Here is a 20550-nt window from a genome sequence, read left to right as displayed (position 1 = left end):
AGCAATTAAAAAAAAAACCACCAAAGCACACGACAGTGATAAGCTTAAGCATCTTCTTCCATTTTGGGTTGTTGTAGGTTTTTTCGGGCTATATGGCCATGTTCTAGAGGCAGTCTCTCCTGACGTTTCGCCTGCATCTATGGCAAGCATCCTCAGAGGTATCCTCACTACTTCTGAGGATGCTTCGTCACTACCTCTGAGTGAGGAGCATCCTCATTTCCTCTCAGGATACTTGCCATAGATGCAGGCAAAACGTCAGGAGAGAATGCCTCTAGAACATGGCCATATAGCCCGAAAAAACCAACAACAACCCAGTGATTCCGGCCATGAAAGCCTTCGACAATGCTCTTCCATTTTCCTATCCCGTACTGTAATAATTCAGGTTTACTTTTTATTGAGGGAAAAGCACAAAAAAGGTATGTGAGTGAGCTTGCCCACACGTGTAGAACTGTGTGTTACATCTAGTTTTGACCCTGAACAGAGGTCACTGACTGATTTAGGAACTCATCACAGGAGGTTGTTGAGAATTCACCCGAGCAGATGAGAAATAAGCATGGACTTAACAAGTTTCATCACTCCTGAATAAAGCCTAAATTGGGGAAAGAGAAGGCTATTTGAGAAGGTGATGAAGAAACCATTTATGGTTTAAGGAGAATTAAAGAGGACAAGGTGTCAGGGGCAGATAAAGGACAGGCATTCAAGATTTAATATCTGTGCCTTATTCAAAAGAAAGAAACAAAATTTTAGTATTAAAAAACTCCAAAAAGCAGCATTTTACCACATGGCAAAAGCTACTCCAATACAATGGGAAAAGGGGGTAAAATATTTCTATTTGGATGAGTTCTTTCTGGTTGATGTTGTTGGTTTTTTGAAATGTCACAGGGCCACCAAACTAAATTTGAGAAGAGTCTACGAGGACTTTGTGTAAACTAGGAGGCTGGATTGTACACTGACAAACCATGTTTCGTATCAACTCAACAGACAACTCCTCGGGGTTTCATTTTATAAAATGACATATATTGGCTATTGATTTTTCTGGCAGCAGCCAGAACGCATATTTGCGAGCCAGGTCTTAACGGGAAGCAGTACTGACAGCCTAAAAAGTTTGCTAGAAGACAGAAAAAAGCAAGACATACTGCCCAAGACAAAAGGAACTATGCCCAGGAGCAATACTAGGTTCTTGATTGCAACGTGAAAGCAAAACTAAAATGAAAGAAAGTAAATAAAAGGGAAAAGCTGCGTTTTTGTAGGTCTCTCAGTCTGTTTGGCTATGATCTAGAAGCATTCTCTCCTGACGTTTCACCTGCATCTATGGCAGGCATCCTCAGAAGTTGTGAGGTCTGTTGGAAACTAGGAAAATTGGGTTTATATATCTGTGGAAATTCCAGGGAGGGAGAAAGAACTCTTGTCTGTTGGAACTAGGTGTGAATGTTTCAGCTGGCCACCTTGATTAGCATTTGATGGCCTGGCAGTTTTTAGGTGTGCCTTGTTACTGCCTGGGGGAATTTTTTGTTGAGAGGTGATTAGCTGTTCCTGGTTGTTTCTTCTCTGGAGTTCCCCTGTGTTTGAGTTTTGTTCTTTATTTACTGTCATAAATAAAGTTTTTTTAAATATGGTAGCCAGATTTTGTTCATTTTCATGGTTTCTTCCTTTCTGTTGAAATTGTCCACATGTTTGTGGATTTCAATGGCTTTTCTGTGTAGTCTGACATAGAATCATAGAGTTGGAAGAGACCTCATGGGCCATCCAGTCCAACCCCCTGCCAAGAAGCAAGAAAATTGCAATCAAAGCACCCCCAACAGATGCCCATCTAGCCTCTGTTTTAAAGGCTCCAAAGAAGGAGCCTCCACCACACTCCGGGGCAGAGAGTTCCACTGCTGAACAACTCTCACAGTCAAGAAGTTCTTCCTAATGTTCAGATAGAATCTCCTTTCTTGTAGTTTGAAGCCACTGTTCCATGTCCTAGTCTCCAGGGCAGCAGAAAACAAGCTTGCTCCCTCCTCTCTATGACTTCCTCTCACATATTTATACACGGCCATCATGTTTCCTCTCAGCCTTCTCTTCTTCAGGCTAAACATGCCCAGCTCTTTAAGCTGCTCCTCATAGGGCTTGTTCTCCAGACTCTTGATCATTTTAGTCACCCTCCTCTGCACACATTACAGCTTGTCAGTATCTCTCTTCAATTGTAGTGCCCAGAATTGGACATAGCATTCCAGATGTGGTCTGACCAAGGCAGAATAGAGGGGTAGCATGACTTCTCTGGATCTAGACACTATAATCCTATTGATGCAGGCTAAAATCCCATAGGCTTTTTTTTGTTGCCGCATCACATTGTTGGTTCATGTTTAATTTGTTGTCCACGAGGACCCCAAGATATTTTTCACAAGGTAGATGTTAAGAGTGGTCCAGCATTTCTGTGTTCTCAAATAATATGCTATGTCCAGGTCGGTTCATCAGGTGCTCTGCTATGGCTGACTTCTCTGGTTGAAGTAGTCTGCAGTGCCTTTCATGTTCTTTGATTCGTGTTTTTGGTGCCTATGTAGACTTGTCCACAGCTGCATGGTATGCAGTAGACTCCTGCAGAGGAGCTTCCTACCAATTAATGTGCTTTGCCGACTCTACAGATATGAAGAGACAACAATACTGCACGACTTAGTGAAAGAAAGAAGCTATGCCCTTGGCAGCAACTAATAAATTATATTTCTCAAAACAAAAATTGGCAACCAAATAAGACAAATGTGTAAGAACGTGATTGCTCAAAATGAGGACAATGGGACCATACATGCACCAACAGAGCATATTCATTATAACGGAATGAACACATTGCTAGGGATAATTATCTGAACTGAAAATGACAATATCCCTGCAGGCCATGTTAACATGTTAATTTGCACAAATGAATGTCAAAGTAGTGCTATTTGTACCTCTTGCAACAGCAGGTTTCCACAATAGTGAACCACTGCTAACCTAATGCTTGCAGCTGATGGATCAGCTTCTTAAAGCAACTGTGCTAGGACCTCAACTGAGAAAAATTACATGGAGACTGGAACGTTTCCTTCCCTGTGAATGGATAACAGCTCTGGAAGGATCTCAAGAAATAATGTTATGTTCTTAACAACCATTAACCAAAATTGATGCAGCTTTAAAGGCTTCAGAAGCAAATAAGATCAATTTATGGAAGTTAAAGTCATCAATGGGATGGTGAGCATATTATCATCTTCAGAGTCTTCAGTATCAGAGGAAGCAGCACAGGGGTTGCCAGCAAATTTAAGCATATTGTGGCCTCATATTATGTTTTTGTGCTTCCCAATGGTGAATTTCCCAGCATGCTGGACTACAAAGGCCTTTGGGACAATTCAGCTTGGCTTTTCATACATTCTTGTGAAAAACCAGCCTGTTATTTAACGTAGAAGCTAGAGAACAATCAACAGGGGAAACAAAGCTACATGCCTTCGAGCTGTGTTTGTTAACCATACCTTTGATCTCATTCTGTAATGAAACCTATCAATTGGTTAGAGTTGGACAACATTGTGAGTGTAAAATAAATTATTCTGTCCTTGCACTGTGTATACTTTTGAGAAATCACTTCTGATAGGCACCTTGTTGGAGCATGCAAGAAATCCATTAGTCAACTGTGAAATAAGATGCATGAAGCTGATTGGTAGGGCTATGCCCAGGGAGCAAGCTAAGCCTGGGACTTTTGGATACTGTTACATTTCTCAGGCTTGAGCTATGCAGGTGCTTTCAGAGAGAAAGAGTTTGGAGTGTACTCTTGCTTCATGAACTGCTGGTGGAGTTTATCCACGTGGACAAAGAAAGGCCATTTTAAATCTCTCATAAAAGGACATTATGTGAGTCAATGTAACTGATCACCTGATTGTAACTATGTTGTTCTGAATCACGAAGAGTAAACTACTTCTTTATTGTTCATCTGCGTGGCATATTTTCTTTCTCTGACAAGGCAGTGTGTGGGCTGATCAAACATGAATTACACATGGTTTATTTTACATCACACACCTCTTATCCCACACAAAGTAGCTCCCCAGACTCTGAAAAAGTATCACCAAATTTCTACCACCATTCGCCCACACAACAATAATAAATAAAACAAACAAAAATGTCACTCCAAACTATGGACATATTATTTGGGTCTATAACACTTACTCAACATCAGGAGTTGAAGACCTGAATTAGACAGCAACAAGGGGAAGGGTCAATTGTTTGGCCCCCACATCACACACACACACACACACACACACACACACAACATGAGCTTTGGGTAACATAGGAAAGTGTTAACACCATTGTGGTGTTTGTTTTGCTATCTGTGCCCCTGTTCAGAAGATTTCACCTCACTTTCTGTCCCTGTGATAATTGGATTTTGAAAATGTGGCACTAGGATTGGTGGTAAAGTTTGAGTGGAGACACCTTTTCCCCAAGATATCATTTCCAGAAGTGAATTCCCCTCCGAGGGGTAGTTTTCTCTCACTTCCTGTTCTTAACTATGAGTCATTTGTAAGTCAAATGTTCACATCTTGGGAACTGCCTGTACTTGGATGGGAGCTCATCAATAAATACCTGTGGTGCTGTAGGCTCTATTTCAAAAGAAGGAACTGGCAAAACCACCTCTAAGTATTCCTTCCTTAAGAAAACCCTACGAAATTCATGGTCACCATAAGTCAACATGTAACTTGAAAGCGCACGCAAGCACACACACATTAATAATATTGTGTGTGTTTGTGCCATTTACCAGCTTACCTGTAAAATGGAAAAGGTAAAGGGCAAGGACATCTATGTTTGAACAGAGAAGAAAACGTAACAGAAGAATGAACAGTGATGCAGTTCCAAATTGATGCAGTGAAATATGGATTCTTCAACCTACAGGGAAAAGAAAGTCAATTTATATTCACTTCCAAAATTCAGACAGCTTTAACAATAACAGAAATTACAATAAAATCACAGAACATTATGTGGAGAAAACAATCAGACCACATGAATAGCCCCCATAAAAATTCACAAGTATGCTCATTTCTTATTACTCTTCCCTTAAATAATTACTTTTGTACTGCATTGAACTACAGAAATCCTGCCAAGAGATTGTGAGGCTTAATTTAAAATGTCCCCAATCTCACCCTTTATATTTATTGGTTTGAAATGGTATATAGGCATTTTGATCAGAAAGTCGCCAGTGGCACAATGGGTTACACTCTTGTGCCGGCAGGACTGCTGACCAAAAGGTCGGTGGTTCGAATCCAGGGGTGAGCTCCTGTCAACTCCAGTTTCCCATGCGGGGACATGAGAAAAGCCTCCCACCGGATGGTAAAACATCTAGGAGTCCCCTGGGCAACGTCCTTACAGACAGACAATTCTCTCACACCAGAAGTGACTTGCAGTTTCTCAAGTCGCTCCTGACACGATAAAAAACAAAACAAAAGAATTTCAAAATCTTGTAGACTTGCATGCAAGCAAAGAAAAAATAAATAGAGCCACCTATAACATACATACAATGGCATGAAAATGTATTTCTAAACAGTAAGGATGTATTGTAACAATGCCTGCCAGGTAAACATTTCTGCATACATATTAGTACATATTATTGTCTTCAGCTGTAACATTGCATCAACTCACTTCCCTTTCAAGCCTGAACTGACATTGAAGCTCAGAAATCACAAAAAAACAATGAAAATAGATTCTTTTTGACTTGAGTTCCTGATGTTATCTACTGTACACAAGTGCCTTAGAGGCAAACACGCATTCCATGAATCTGTTGTCTATTTCCAACCCCTAAGAGGCCCTCACCATACTGAGAATAAAAATTAAGTTGAAGAACACAACACTATGAAAATGGAATACAAGCAGTTGCCAACACTTTTGCACCCTGTTGTTATTTTTTTAATTGGAGTACTCTTAACTCAAAATAGTAGCTTAGCTCTACGAACTGGTTCTAAAACAAAAACGCTGAAACAAAAGAGAAGCTTGAGATACAGTCCACCATATCTTTCACTGCCCTATAACGCAGAGACTTGCAAATCGTCCAATTTTGCTCTAAATTTCCAAGGCAACAATTCCAGTGGAACAAAGGAAGATATAATTCGATTAGCCTATATATTCTTCACAGAATTATAATAAGATTTTGCTGGCTTTTAAAGATGAACAATGTTATTGATCTAGTTAGGGGGTGTTTTTGATGGATTTAAACTGAATGTTTTAGGGCTGTTTGTCTTTAATTCTGTTTTAATGTTTATATATTTGTATATTTCAAACTGTATATGGATGTGATTTTAATTGTTCTTTTAATGTTATGTTAACTGGTTGTTTTTAAAGTTTTTGTTTGTTTATCAATGATATATATACATGCAGCATCAAATCGTTGCCTTTGAAAGGCCGCCTTGAGTCCCTTTCAGGGTTTGAGAAGGTGGGATATAAGTGTAATAAATAAATACATTTATTTTTATTTATTTATTTGTGGTATTTATTTATCACCCTTCTCAACCCTGAAAGGGATTGGGACTCAGGGCGGTTCACAGTGTTGGCAACAATTCTATGACATTGATAAACAACAGTATAAAACATCAAAATTGACGCTTCCCTGACAAAACATTAAACATTATTAAACATGGCACATAAAATCACATATCACACAAAGGCATAGCCACTGTCCGTAAACAGTCCTGGGTTATTGCACTTTCGACTTTCACTTTAATTTTAAATATTCCTATGATGGGCTGAACGCTTGGTTCCACAACCAGGTCTTTAGCTGTCTCCTGATCTCACTTGGGAGTTCCACAACAGTGGGGCCACCACCAAAAAGGCCCTGTCCCTCATCCCCCACCAGCCACACCTGTGAGGCTGGTGGGGCCGAGAGCAGGACCTCCCTGGAAAATCTTGATCTACTAATTTTATGTCAAGCCGCTTTGTCTTGTTTGGTGAGATAAAGCAGGGTATAAATAAATATGATCATCATCACCATCATTTTCAGGCTGAGCTGATGGAGACGCTATGTAATACTCTGCTAGGGCAATGCTACTCAAAACTGTGTTCCCTATTAATGTGCTGGTCTATGAAATGCCAGTTGCTGGTCACTGGCAAGTTTCCAGGGAGAGAAAAAACCAAAAATTTTAGTCAATGGGCACTAATGTGGTTACTAGTTCCTGGCTGATCAATATGCTAGAGCAGCTTTGCTAGCAAAATGGATCACCTATACATGCCTTTCTGATGGCCGCAACATGGTACTACCTCATATCAAAAGAAGAAACGGGGCAACGACATCCAAAAAAATGTCACAGAAGGATGGATTTAATTTTACAGATATTAGAGTTTCAAGCTTACTCTTAGTTTTCAAGTATATTCTCCACTAACAACTCTCCTCAAATTTAGCTGGTACTATCAATCAATCAATCTATTTATTTATTTATGGCATTTATATCCTGCCCTTCTCACCCTGGAGGGGACTCAGGACGGCTTACATAATTGGCATTATTCCATGCCCAAACAAGAAAAAACAATTAAAAGCAATTAAACAACAATTTAAAACAACGTATGTAAACATCTATTGTGCATAGATCCAAAGCCAGATAGTCAAATAATTATATTCATCATATTAGTCATGTTACACATAGGATAGAGAGCCAATGTAGTTTTCCATCAGTGCTTGCTACATTTCATTATAGATACTGGCATGAAAGGGAAGCATAGGGGAGGTTCAGTTAGGAAGAAGGCTTCACACAACATCTCTCTTCCAGAACCTGGAAAAAAGGTAGCCCTGAAAAAGCACCTTTCCAAAATCTATCTTCTTCACAGTCATGCATGAATCCAAGAATCCTCCTTCCTACTGTAAATTGAACACTGACCCCATATACAGCTACAGAAGTGGTTCTCGACCTTCCTAATGCCACGATCCCGTAATACAGTTCCTCATGTTGTGCTGACCCCCAACCATAAAATTATTTTCGTTGCTACTTCATAACTGTAATTTTGCTACTGTTATTAATCATAATGTAAGTATCTGATATGCAGCATGTGTTTTCATTCACTGGACCAAGTTTGGCACAAATACTCGATACACCCACATTTGAATAGTGGTGGGATTTGGGGGGGATTGATTTTGTCATTTGGGAGTTGGAGTTGCTGGGATTTATAGTTCGCTTACAATCAAAGAGCACTCTGAACTCCACCAATGATGGAATTGAACCAAACGTGGCACACAGAACTCCCATGACCAACAGAAAATACTAGAAGGGTTTGGTGGGCATTGACCTTGAGATTTGGAGTTGTAGCTCACCTACATCCAGAGAGCACTGTGGACTCAAACAATGATGGAGCTGGACCAAATTCGGCACAAATACTCAATATGCTCAAATGTGAACACTGGTGGAGTTTGGGGAAATAGACCTTGACATTTGGGAGTTGTAGTTGCTGGGATTTATAGTTCACCTACAATCAAAGAGCATTTGGAACCCCACCAATGACAGAATTGGGCCAAACTTCCCACACAGAACCCCCATGACCAACAAAAAATACTGCGTTTTCTGATGGCGTTTTGCGACCCCTCTGACACCCTCTTGGGTCCCGATCCCCAGATTGAGAAACACCCAATAGCTCTATTAAATTAGACTAAATCCCAGACTTGATTCCCCATCTCAGTGAAATCAGTCACTGGCTTCCATCAACAGATATTGTATTTCTCTCGTCACAGTTACTATCAGACCTTCAAAACCCAAATCTTTTAGTTCATATATGAACTCATGGAAACAGATTGGTGGATGGGTATTCCAGATAGGAAAATCTGCACCAAGTATTTGTCTTTCTTGTTGGAAACATCTTGCATTATAAGAACACTGAGCAAAAAGGGACTAGAAGTCTTGCAAAATGTATATATCTACAACAGCTTTTCAATATGATGCCAAAATTTACTTTGTACTTGGCAAGCTTATCAGAACAGGCTTGTTTTAATTAAAAATTGGCCACAGTATGACAAGCGGCAGAGTTACATCGATAATTCTAGAAGAAGAATGATAGGTAGAGGGATGGAGGTTATGAAAGGAAATCACAAGATTGTGCAGTATCACTGCTTTGCATATCTGGTTCGCAGCATCTTTTGGGAAAGTCCATGATGAAGACATGCTTCCCAGGCCATGAATGCAAAATTAACAGCTACAAGCGGCAAAATAACATTTAGCACTAGTAGAATCTGAGTTCGAAAGGTCTTGTTTCACAACGAGGCATTAACTTAATTTTGCTCTATTTGCACATTTAGTCAGAACCACTTTTGCTAAGGGGAAGAACTCAAACTGTCACAAGAATTGCATCTTTGCTGCTTGACTGAAAAATGAAAGGATGCATCAGGCTACTATGTAAATTGTAAAGCCTGATGTTAGGGTAGGTTTATATTGAAGAATGCACAAGTCTGTGAACTAAAGAAGTGAGTCTATACAGGGGTTCAATTAAATGCTTGCAAAATTAAATGCTTGCAAAAAAACTTGGCAAGCCTCATAAAGTACATGCAGTCCTCCATATCCATGGATTCTGCATCCACTGATTCAACCATCAATAATTTGAAAATATACATGCACCTCACCCCCAAAAATATTCAAAAAGCAAACTGTGATTTTGCCATTTTATATAAGAGACACCATTTTATCACACCACTGTATGCTATGGAACATGTAGATCCAGTTACTTTTTAAACAAATTCAAATATTCAGGACCAGATTGACAGCAACCAAGGATATCAAAGAACTTTTTCCTAGTTCCAACAGACCTCACTACCTCTGAGGATGCTTGCCATAGATGCAGGCAAAACATCAGGAGAAAATGCCTCTAGATCATGGCCATACAGCCTGAAAAAACTTACAACAACCCAGTGATTCCGGCCATGAAAGCCTTCGACAATGTCAAAGAACTTCTTCTCAGAACCCCAGGCTGGATCTTCACGGCCCTATATCTCAGCATATGACCCCAGATTATCTGCTATGAACTGGAATGTATGAGTCTACACTGCCAGATAATCTAGGATAAGCAGATAATCTGAGATCAGATCCTGAGATATAGGGCAGTGTAGATCCAGCCTCAGTTGATTCCATGTGGAACAGCTCTGACAATAAAGAAAGTCTCTCCTAATGTTCAAGTAGAATCTGTTTTCTTGTAATTTGGACCCACTGATCTGTATTCTAGTCAATGGACCAATCCTGATCCATTTTCTATATATCAGCCCTTTAGATATTTTAAGATAGCAATCATGTCACCTCTGAAGTCTTCACAATGTTAAGGACAGTGACTGACCTGATGACATATGGTCACTTTTGTGGTTCATAATAGATTGGAACTGAGAACCACAGAGAGACAGCTGAATACCTCCCCCCCTCCCCCGCCCCATTAAAGCATCTCCACTGGCTGCCCATAAGTTTCCAGTCCCAACGCAAAGTACAGATTATGACCTAAAAAGCCCTAAACAGTTCGGGCCCCAGCTATCTTTGTGATCGCATCTCCCCTTATGAATCAGCGCAGGCACTAAGATCTCCCGGAGAGGCCCTCCTCTTGCTCCCACCACCATCGCCAGCATGGCTGGTGGGGACGAAGGAGAGGGCCTTCTCAGTGGTGGCCCCCAGACTTTGGAACACCCTTCCAAGGGAAATTAGACAAACCCCAACACTGTTCTCCTCTCACAGGGATCTGAAAACCTGGGTAGCATGGTTATGTCCACTTTAGTATTTCTGGTTATTGGGGTGTATTTTTTTTTTGTCAAATGTCAAAAAAGGGAAGTCTGACTTGGCCACGGTAGTCCACGCTCTGGTTACATCCCGCTTAGACTACTGCAACGCTCTCTACGTGGGGTTGCCTTTGAAGATGGCCCGGAAGCTCCAACTGGTCCAACGTGCGGCAGCCATGATACTAACAGGAGCGGGACGCAGGGAGCATACAACTCCCCTGCTGTACCAACTCCACTGGCTGCCGATCTGCTACCGGGCTCAATTCAAGGTGCTGGCTTTGGCCTATAAAGCCCTAAACGGTTCCGGCCCAAGATACCTAACTGACCGCCTCTCGGCCTATGAGCCCACAAGGACTTTGAGATCTTCTGGGGAGGCCCTGCTCTCAATCCTGCCTGCGTCACAGGCACGGCTGGCGGGGACGAGAGATAGGGCCTTCTCGGTGGTGGCGCCTCGGCTGTGGAACACCCTTCCCGTGGACATCAGGCTAGCCCCCTCCCTGTTGATATTCCGCAGGAAGTTAAAGACCTGGCTATTTAAGAAGGCATTTGAGCAAGAAGTGCAATGACTGGTAATTTGACCATAGGAATGGAACAACGGAAATGATATCGGATTGTGGGTTGACGATGAGACGATTCGGAATGTAGTAGAATTTTTGTAGTAATGTTGATGTTTTGATAAGATGTTTTTCTGATAATGATGAATTGTAGATTATTTTGCACTATGTTTTGTAATTTGCACTTGTTTTCTCATGTTGTACACCGCAATGAGTCATCCTTGGGCTGAGAATTGCAGTATATAAGCGCAGTAAATAAATAAATAATAATAAATAAATGTCATTTTGATGGAGTTTTCAATGCTTCCGTTTTATACTCTTATGTTTTATGTAATTGTGTTGTTATCTGGATTAAGTTTTGTTATGTTTTATTTTAATTGTGTTTTTGTTTTAATGGATTGTTTTGCTTTTTCTCTTGTGGACATTCTGTCCCATATGTAAGCTGCCCCAAATCCCGTCGGGGAAATGGTAGTGGGATATAAGTATAAAGTTGTTGTTGTTGTTGTTTTTAAGTCTGCAGATTTTATGATCTTTCAACATAAATCCAGTTCTACAGCCCTGTATTTTAGCCTATCAATTCTTCAGCTTTCTTCCTTTCTATTGTCATCAATGTCTCAATCTGTGAGTCCCCAGATGTTTTGGCCTTCAACCCCCAGAAATCCTAACAGCTGCCAAAACACTTAGGGACCCACAGGTCGAGAACTACTGGTCTACACAAAGTCAAGTTTTATTATCTGAGTATCAATACACATTGATGCACCTGTGAGATTTGGTTCCCCTTTTTCTTTAACTTCACCAAAACTATTCTAAAGCATTTCTAACTAAAACCAAATAAAGAAATTTGTATGGGAGCTTTCTGCTTCCTTATTGAGGCCTTAAGCTGTTGTAGTCAACACAGCTTTTGTCACAGTTGACATTTCTTTTCTTGCTTTCCCCCAGCAATTTTCCCTTTGAGGAACACCTTCAGTCACTGCTGTGAACAACAAAAAAATCTACCAATATTGCTCCTTCTCTTGCATTGTCCGTCACAAAAAGCTTACTCTGGAAACTTAAGCTTATTAATTGAAAACACAATTATTGGTCTTAGCAGTGGTTCTCCAACTGGGCAGTGGGGAAGAGAAGGATATAATTTTCTGGAGGCTTTCGAGCACAAAATGTCACCCCACATTTTAGTTGTAATGATTGCCTTTGAATGAAATTTAAATCACATTGGAGGCTGAGGTTGGGCCCCCTTCCTCTACTTAGTCCAGTCATATAACTGTATGGAGCTACAGGTACAGTGGCAAGTTTCCAGTAACACCCAATTACTCAGCTAGATGTTCCTAGTGTGAACATTTTAGGTTACGGTTCATGCCAACAGATATAGTGGGGCTTTTTTCTTCCGACCAGCAAGATCCCTTTCAACGTTTTGGCTTGAAGAACAAAATAATTTTTAACTGAAATGAGCACATTCTAGGGAATGAACAGCTGAAATTCTTCAAAGAAAGCCTTGATCCTACCCTTAGTTTATACTAAGCTTACAATACTCCCACTAACGAATGCACTTAAAACAAAAAGGATGCATCAATAAGATGAGCACACTGAGAGATTTTATCTGAGGTTAATGTGTGTTTCCTTACACCTGCCTTGGAGCAAAAAGGAGAGTGCACACAATCATTTGTATAGACCTACAATATTTTTCATTCAATTTACATAAATGCCCGTACTGACATTTATGACTGTGGGGCCTTGGCAACTCTTTTGAGTAGGGGAACTTCTAAAACCTGGAGTAGAGCTCTAAGCCTAGATCTCCTCCATGAGACACAGATTAAAGTTGTTGATTGGTGTAAATTCTTCCATTCTGGTCTAAGGCCACATTGATCTATAACCTGACTACTACTACAAGTGCCATATGGGACTGCCCTGGAAGGAAACTCCAAAGCTTTAAGAAGTGAGAAAAGATCCTGTTCAAGCTTGGAAACTAAGCAGGGTCAGTCCTAATTAGTACACTTCTGGGAGACCACCAAGACTATGCTGTAGTAGACTATGTTTTGGACAACTGAAGTGGCAAAACCACATCTAAATATTCCTTGGCTAAGAAAAACCTATAGAATTTATGAGGCCACCATAAGTCAAGACATCCTGAAGGCAACTATGCACATAGAGATGCACACCTGTGCAGAAAGAGGGATACACATTCAACATGCTGAGTTTCAATTGCATTTACCTGAAAATTTGCTTCTGGGCCCAACTAGGATATTGAGCTTCAACTGCTAAAAACTTTAAAATGACTTAGAATATTCACATCCTTTAAAGACTGACTCATCTCATCAACAATAGCTTAGTTAGAAGAACGATAGTATTCGCACCATTTTTGAAAGAAAAAATATATATAAGGCTTTTGTTGTTTTCAAAGGAAACACCTGGAAACATATCTCAAAGTTCTCAATAGGTGGCTTTATTTCAGAAAAACCCCAGTGTGTTTCGGCCCAAATATCTTTCTATTTTTTTTTAAGGAGTTACAAAAAAACATACTTATACATTTAAAAGGACAACACATAACCGTTTTTACCTGCAAAAATTTCCCATCATTCTGTATAGGCTTTAAACAAGGTACAATGATTGGAACATATACATGATTTGATATATTATGTGTCTCTTGTTGCTGACTGTTATCAAGTCAGGTTCGACTTATTGCAACCCTAAAAATAAGAGACCTCCAAATATACCTATCTATATAAATAAAAATGTAATGTTCGTTTGTGGGATTAACATAACTCAAAAACCACTGGACGAAATGACACCAAATTTAGACACAATACACCTATCAGGCCAATGAATGAACATCACTCATAAAAACATTGGAAAACACAGCAGAAGGGACTTAAAAAACCAAAAAAATTACATTACAATGCATTCACAAAACCACATATATACACATATACAAAAATATATACACACATATACACAAATATATATACACAAAAAACACATATACACAGACTGGGCCACAGCAACGCGTGGCAGGGGATGGCTAATTATCAATAATCCTGCTTAGGTCTTGCAAATTCTTGACTATCTTGATTGAATCTATTCACTGCTAACGCTGCCTTCCTCTTTTCCTCTTCTACCTCGCCATGCATTACTGTATTTTTGTGAGTCATGTCTTCTCAAAGTTCTCTGCTTTTTAACGCCTTTGCCAGGTGAAGAAGCCAGTGAAGTTTTCAAAGCTTGCATAAAGTATTTTATGCCTTGAGGATGGCCCAATAAAGGTATCACTGGTTGTGGATTTTGGATTTGTTGTATAATGTCTTCTCATGCTATCTTCAAAGGATTCATGTGTGTATTTTATTATATAACTAGGTACTCCCCTTTTAAATTTCAAATGTATATTTATATGTTTTATGTAGCTTCTGAAGGTAGCCATTGAAATAAATATGATACATTGAATATATATATATATATATATATATATGATTTTCCTAAAATAAAATAGTCATCTATTGAGACATGTCACCAGTGTTTCCATTAGATTCCATTGAGGGCTCTCAACTTTTTGTCTCTTTTGTTGTGACAATCTTACAGTTTTTAGACTACCTTGTGAATGAGAAGGAACTACCTCGAATGGTTGCTGGAGAGGAGAAGTGTAACACCCATGAGACTTTTGGATGAAAATGTCAATTTTCAACTAGTCCAACGCTTGGCAGCCATGATTCTAACAGGAGCGGAACGCAGGGAGCATACAACTCCCCTGTTGCGCCAGCTCCACTGGCTGCCGATCTGCTACCGGGCTCAATTCAAGGTGCTGGCGTTGGCCTATAAAGCCTTAAATGGTTCCGGCCCAAGATACCTATCTGATCGCATCTCTGCCTATGAACCCACCAGGACTTTGAGATCTTCCGGGGAGGCCCTGCTCTCGATCCCGCCTGCTTCTCAAGCACGGCTGGCGGGGACGAGAGATAGGGCCTTCTTGGTGGTGGCTCCTCGGCTGTGGAATGCCCTTCCCGCGGACATTAGGCTAGCACCATCTTTAATGGTATTCCACAAAAAACTGAAGACCTGGCTGTTTGTGCAGGTGTTCAAATAACTAGTGCAATGATTGGCAATGAACTTAGGAATGGAACAATGGAGGATGAATTCTGGATTATGTTTTTTGGATGATGAGACTAGTGATTGGTTAATGTAGTAACTGTTTATTGTTGGGTAATATGTTAATTTGTTAATTGCTATTACATTATTGCATTGAATTATTGCTGTTTTTATTGGTTGTGAACCGCTGTGAGTCGCCCTCGGGCTGAGAACAGCGGTATATAAGCAAAGTAAATAAATAAATAAATAAATAAATAAATAAATTTATGTAGCAGTTCTAATGCAGTTTTAATCAAAACCTGAAAAAGTTAGGAACTGTTTCTTGCTTTCCGGCCATGAAACCAATATTCCATTTTGAAGTGGAAAACATAGTAAAAGGGCCAAGTTATTTTATAACCATACTATTTATAGTGAAGAGAAGCAGCAATTAAGATAAAGGAAGTGACCTACTATTTTGAATTATATGGATTAGGGGTGGAAACAATACTCATACCTGTGATCAGATGATCTTGTCTAGGACTAACCTGTGTAAACCTAAAATATCTTTCCATTCCAGTTACCAAAAATTGCATAGCATGGGGATCGGCAAGGACCGTGTACTGAAGAACAACCCTATCAATTACAGAAAATAACTTCTGTCAAGGAGTGAATCTAATTGACCTTATGAAATCTGCAACACCCCTGCTTCAGAAAACAACATGTCTGGTCTATTTATATTGAATGACAAATAAGGAACCTTCTTCTTGTAAATTTCCTTTTCTATCCTCAAATATTGTTTTTTTGTTATACCTTCAGATAACATCTTTTCAGACTTATTTGTTTTTAATATAGAAAAATGTGTAGTATATCCACAGTGCTGCCTGGGTCCATATCTAATACCCTAAAATAGAGCTCTTAGAAACCTTTTAAAGGAATCTTATGAGGAATCAGTGTTTGTCCTGCTTTCCTGCCCCCTTTTAAGCCTGGAAATAATAGAAGTTTTGTGGCCCTTTTCTAGTTTTCTATGTTTCTCTCTCTCCCAAGAATCTTAGCAGCAATACATCAAGACAGTCCTCTTCTATTTTCCAACTGAATTGAACCCAGTACTTCCCAAATTCAGTACCTAATACAAGGCTTCTACCCTATATTCAACAGATTGGTGAGTAAAACAAAACTGTCCTTTTTTAGTCTGTAAATACAAAACTGGATGTTAGGTGGCACTGAGTCAATGAAGAATAAAAAAAGTGGCCGAGCGTAACTGAAAAAGCAGACCAAGGATTGAAAGTGCAGTATATAGCTATAATTTTGATGTGCTGAATGAGCAAGACATCAGAAGGTATAGAGTCAAAAGGTAAGGGAAGCTTGTATATCCAAAGAGCTTTATGGAGACTGATAATAATATATATTATTAACCATAATAAACAGATAAATACATACATACATCACAGCTAACAACACTACAAAGCACTCATGTTTTCATGTCTCCTCCACCTCCACTGATTTAACTTTGCAATCTTACCAGTATTACTTCTGGATCCTTTTCACCATGGTCCCTAATCATAGCATTAGTACCTTTGCCACATCCTCTTTTATTGCCTTTCATTTCCTGCTTCATGAATTTTTAAAGGCAACGTTTCAGAAAGCCCACTCCTGTTTTGTGGTCTCTTTTTAAAATATTTCTTGATGAGTTAAGGCAAGCCTTTCTATTTTGTTTCCACAACCCTGCACCATGGAATTTTCACCTTCTGATTACAACCTAGTTAAATGACAACCAAATAGCAGGCACTACAAACGTGGCTATCCCGCTCCTTATTTATTTATTTATTTATTTATTTATTTATTTATTTATGGCTTGAAACAACCCTTCCAATAGACTGGGAAAATTCAACTTAAAATCTAGGACTGCAACTTGGACAACAACCAAAACCACTAAGGCACCTTTATGAATTATGACTGCCACAGACACAAGCACAACATTCTCTTTCATTATAGATTCAAAAGTTTGAATGCCACATAATTAGGGCAGATTTCCATGTATACCTTTGAGTAAGGATGAGAATCACTCAATTTCTCTTGAAATCTGCAATTTACTGTTTATTTCATACCTATCGTTGTGCAAAAAGTCAACCAGATGGAGGAAATTTGTGTGATGTATACTATGTATTGCTCACTTTGTATACCCTTATGATGGATCCCCTCTCCAGGTTGACTCTGTCCCTTTAATCCCTCTCAATCACTCTCTGGCTTGGGTACCTGTGCCTCAAGGTGATCCCTATGTGGACAAATGGATGTGTTGTTTTCTAAACTTGTTTTAAAACATGTGACCAGAGCATCTAAATTTACATTCTATTACTACTGTAATTTAATCTTTGTATTTTATACCAATGTGTTAAATATATTTTATTGTACATATTTTATGTTGATGCGTTTTGACTGTGTTGCGCCCTGCATCGAGTGGCTGGTATCAACATTGTTTATCATCATCATCATCATCATCATCATCATCCTGATCACCATCATCATGTTGATCTCTCAAACTTACTAGGTAAACATGCTAACTGTGAGAGAAATAAAAGTTGAATACTGTGAAAACTATCCACTGCATGGCTATCAGCCTCCTCCCAGTAGACTCAAATCAGGGGAAAGCTTCATGAGAACCACCACTCCTCTTAACCTTCCCCCAGCAACAGCAGGAGTGTCCTTCTGGGCAGCTAAACCAGGAAATCCCAATTGGATGGCCGCCCCCACAGGGCCTGCATCCAGGAGCAAACCAAGAATGGACAACTTGGAAGTCCCTGAACAGACTCAGAAGTGGAGTGGACAGATCAAAAGACAATCTGGCAAAATGGCACTCCCTAAAACAATCCTCTACCTTGCGCAACTGTGGAGCAGAACAGACAACTCTGCATCTGCATCCATATCTTGCCTCATGTTCAGAGGAAGAATTGTTGGAGGCTATAGACAATGCGGTCGCTGTTGCCCGTTTTTGGTCAAGAGATATTTAGCTGCTTGTGCTTCTTCTATTTTTATCAGTTTTATACTAATTGGTGCAATGCTTTTGATATGCAATAAATAAATCAAACTTAGTAAAAGCAGCCACACAACTGCAAAAAACCCCACACACAACAATAAACAAGAATAATTTTATTAAGGAACATTTATATCACATATTAACTCCTGAACTGGGTTGTTGTAGGTTTTTCCGGGCTATATGGCCATGTTCTGGAGGCATTTTATCCTGACGTTTCGCCTGCATCTATGGCAAGCATCATCAGAGGTAGTGAGGTGGTGAGAACTCCTGAACTATTTAATCATGTGAAGCTCTCCAAAACTCTATTCAGTCTCCTCCTATCTCTATTACAGCTTTTCTCAATGTCTATACCATATTTTCCCTATCTGCCTTGTATCAAAGACAAGCATCAGTTTTATATAGTTTCTCCCCCATAATTCCCCACTTCATGCCATTTCCTGGGCTGCAATGTTTTCCCAGCTCCTTCCTTCATAGTCTCTATTCTTGGCTTTCTGCTTCCATCACTAATGTGCAGTTGAGTGTAATAGATTTTGCACTGTTCCTTAATGTGAAGTTGGTTGTTAGGCACACAAAAAACTTTGATACAAGGCCAGAAACTAGTGTAATTGCTGTTGATGTCACAAACTGTGATAATTACTGAAAGTAGGAGAAAACATAGCTCCTCTAAATAAGGATGGTGGAACGAGAAAGACACTGAACTCTCCCAGCGCCATCTCTTTAGCCTACACAGCTTGAGTATCCTTTATCACAAACGTTTGGGACCAGAAATGTTCCAAAATTTGGATTTCTTCAAATTTTGGAATATTTGCATATAAATAATGAGATATATTGAAATGGGAATGAAGTATAAACAGGAAATTCATATATGTTGCACATGTGCATAGCCTGAAGGTAATTTTTATATAGAAATTTAAATAATTTTGTGCATGAAATCACTGGACCATTTGAAAGCAATGGTGCCACTATGTCAGCCACCTATGTGGCCAATTTTGGATTTTGAAGGATTTTGGACACTGGACACAGTTTATATAATCCCAAACAGTCCAAGAACTAGAAAGGCCAAGGATGATGGCTAAGAAATGCATTGAATACTATTACAGAAACTATAGTGATGTCTGATATTTGCTTATTACTAAACCAGCAGGGGTGGCTAGTTGTTTGATCAAATCTGCAATGTTTGCTCTGCAACTTCAAGCACATTTTCAGCAAGGAGAGCTACAACTTATAAGTAACGATTAAACCAAACCTTTGAAACGTGAAAATCTGTGAGCCGAAGAGGACTTTACACTTGTTTGTCCACTAATACTAGTCCCGCATGTTATATAGCTACCTGGTTCCAGAAATCACAGGGGTTTATGATATAATACAAGAGGAAGTGATTGTTAAAGTTGAGATGAAAGAAAAATCTACTGAACCAGTAAAGGATAGATAGTAAATGGGCTACTCTGGCCTTGGAGGAAAATGTAAGAAAACCGTTGGGTCATTTTACCATATGTGGTAGTCTTGTAAAAAGGCTTAGAAATATTGGAATCAAATACATATAATGTCAAAATAAATGGTAAAAGCTAAAACCAGAGTTTTAATTTGTTAGGGATATTGAATGATCACCTAGAGAGAAAACATGAAAGACTACTATTTGATTACGACAGCGAGCATCAACTTCACCAGAAATAGAAAGAATAATGTATCCTGATGGAAGAAAACTGGCTTTTGAAGGACAAATTGAGATGGATAAATTGATGATGTTGATTTCTTTCCTTGACCAACCTCAAGAAAGACTGAAGATGGGGACAATTATTGGTTTTCTGGCTTAGATAAAGGTTATTAAAAGTAGAAGGGTAGTTCTATAAGAATATTTCAAGGAAACAGTAAACTGAGAAATGAAAACCAACACCCAGAGAGTGTGAGACCAATTAGATTAGTTTTTAGACCAATCATAGATTAGTTTTTAGTATTCTATATGTAGGATGTGTTTAGTAGGGTGTGTGGAGTAGTAGTAGTTAGAATTGTTGTTTTAGATTTGAGTTTGATAGTTGTTCTGGGTTTATTTTTTATATTTAAAAAGTCTATATTTTTTATAAGGGGTCCTTTTGTTTTGTGAAATCTGTCTTTCTTTATATGTGTTTGTTTGACTGTACGTTTGCTTCTTTGAATAAAAAAACCTAGGTCGACTTACCCTACAGTCAAGGTGAGTACTGTACCTTACGCAT

At 39.3% G+C, this 20550-nt stretch overlaps 1 protein-coding gene across 5 annotated transcripts in view; it reads right to left on the bottom strand.

Moving 5' to 3' along the window:
- TRAF3 (TNF receptor associated factor 3) overlaps positions 1 to 20550 on the bottom strand; it is a 114088-nt gene that overhangs the window by 53688 nt on the left and 39850 nt on the right. For 3 of the 5 annotated variants that reach the window (XM_067463003.1, XM_067463005.1, XM_067463004.1), the window contains one exon: positions 4759 to 4878. The exons of the other annotated variants lie outside the window; for them this stretch is intronic. The gene's annotated coding sequence lies outside the window, so the exon portion shown is untranslated. The remainder of the gene's footprint in view (positions 1 to 4758; positions 4879 to 20550) is intronic. 5 annotated transcript variants of the gene reach the window in all.

This window comes from Anolis sagrei, chromosome 1 (genome assembly GCF_037176765.1).
Source record: "Anolis sagrei isolate rAnoSag1 chromosome 1, rAnoSag1.mat, whole genome shotgun sequence".
Classification (NCBI taxonomy): Eukaryota; Metazoa; Chordata; class Lepidosauria; order Squamata; family Dactyloidae; genus Anolis; species Anolis sagrei.
Note: the sequence above shows the minus strand (reverse complement) of the source record. Positions and strands in the feature narration are given on the sequence as shown.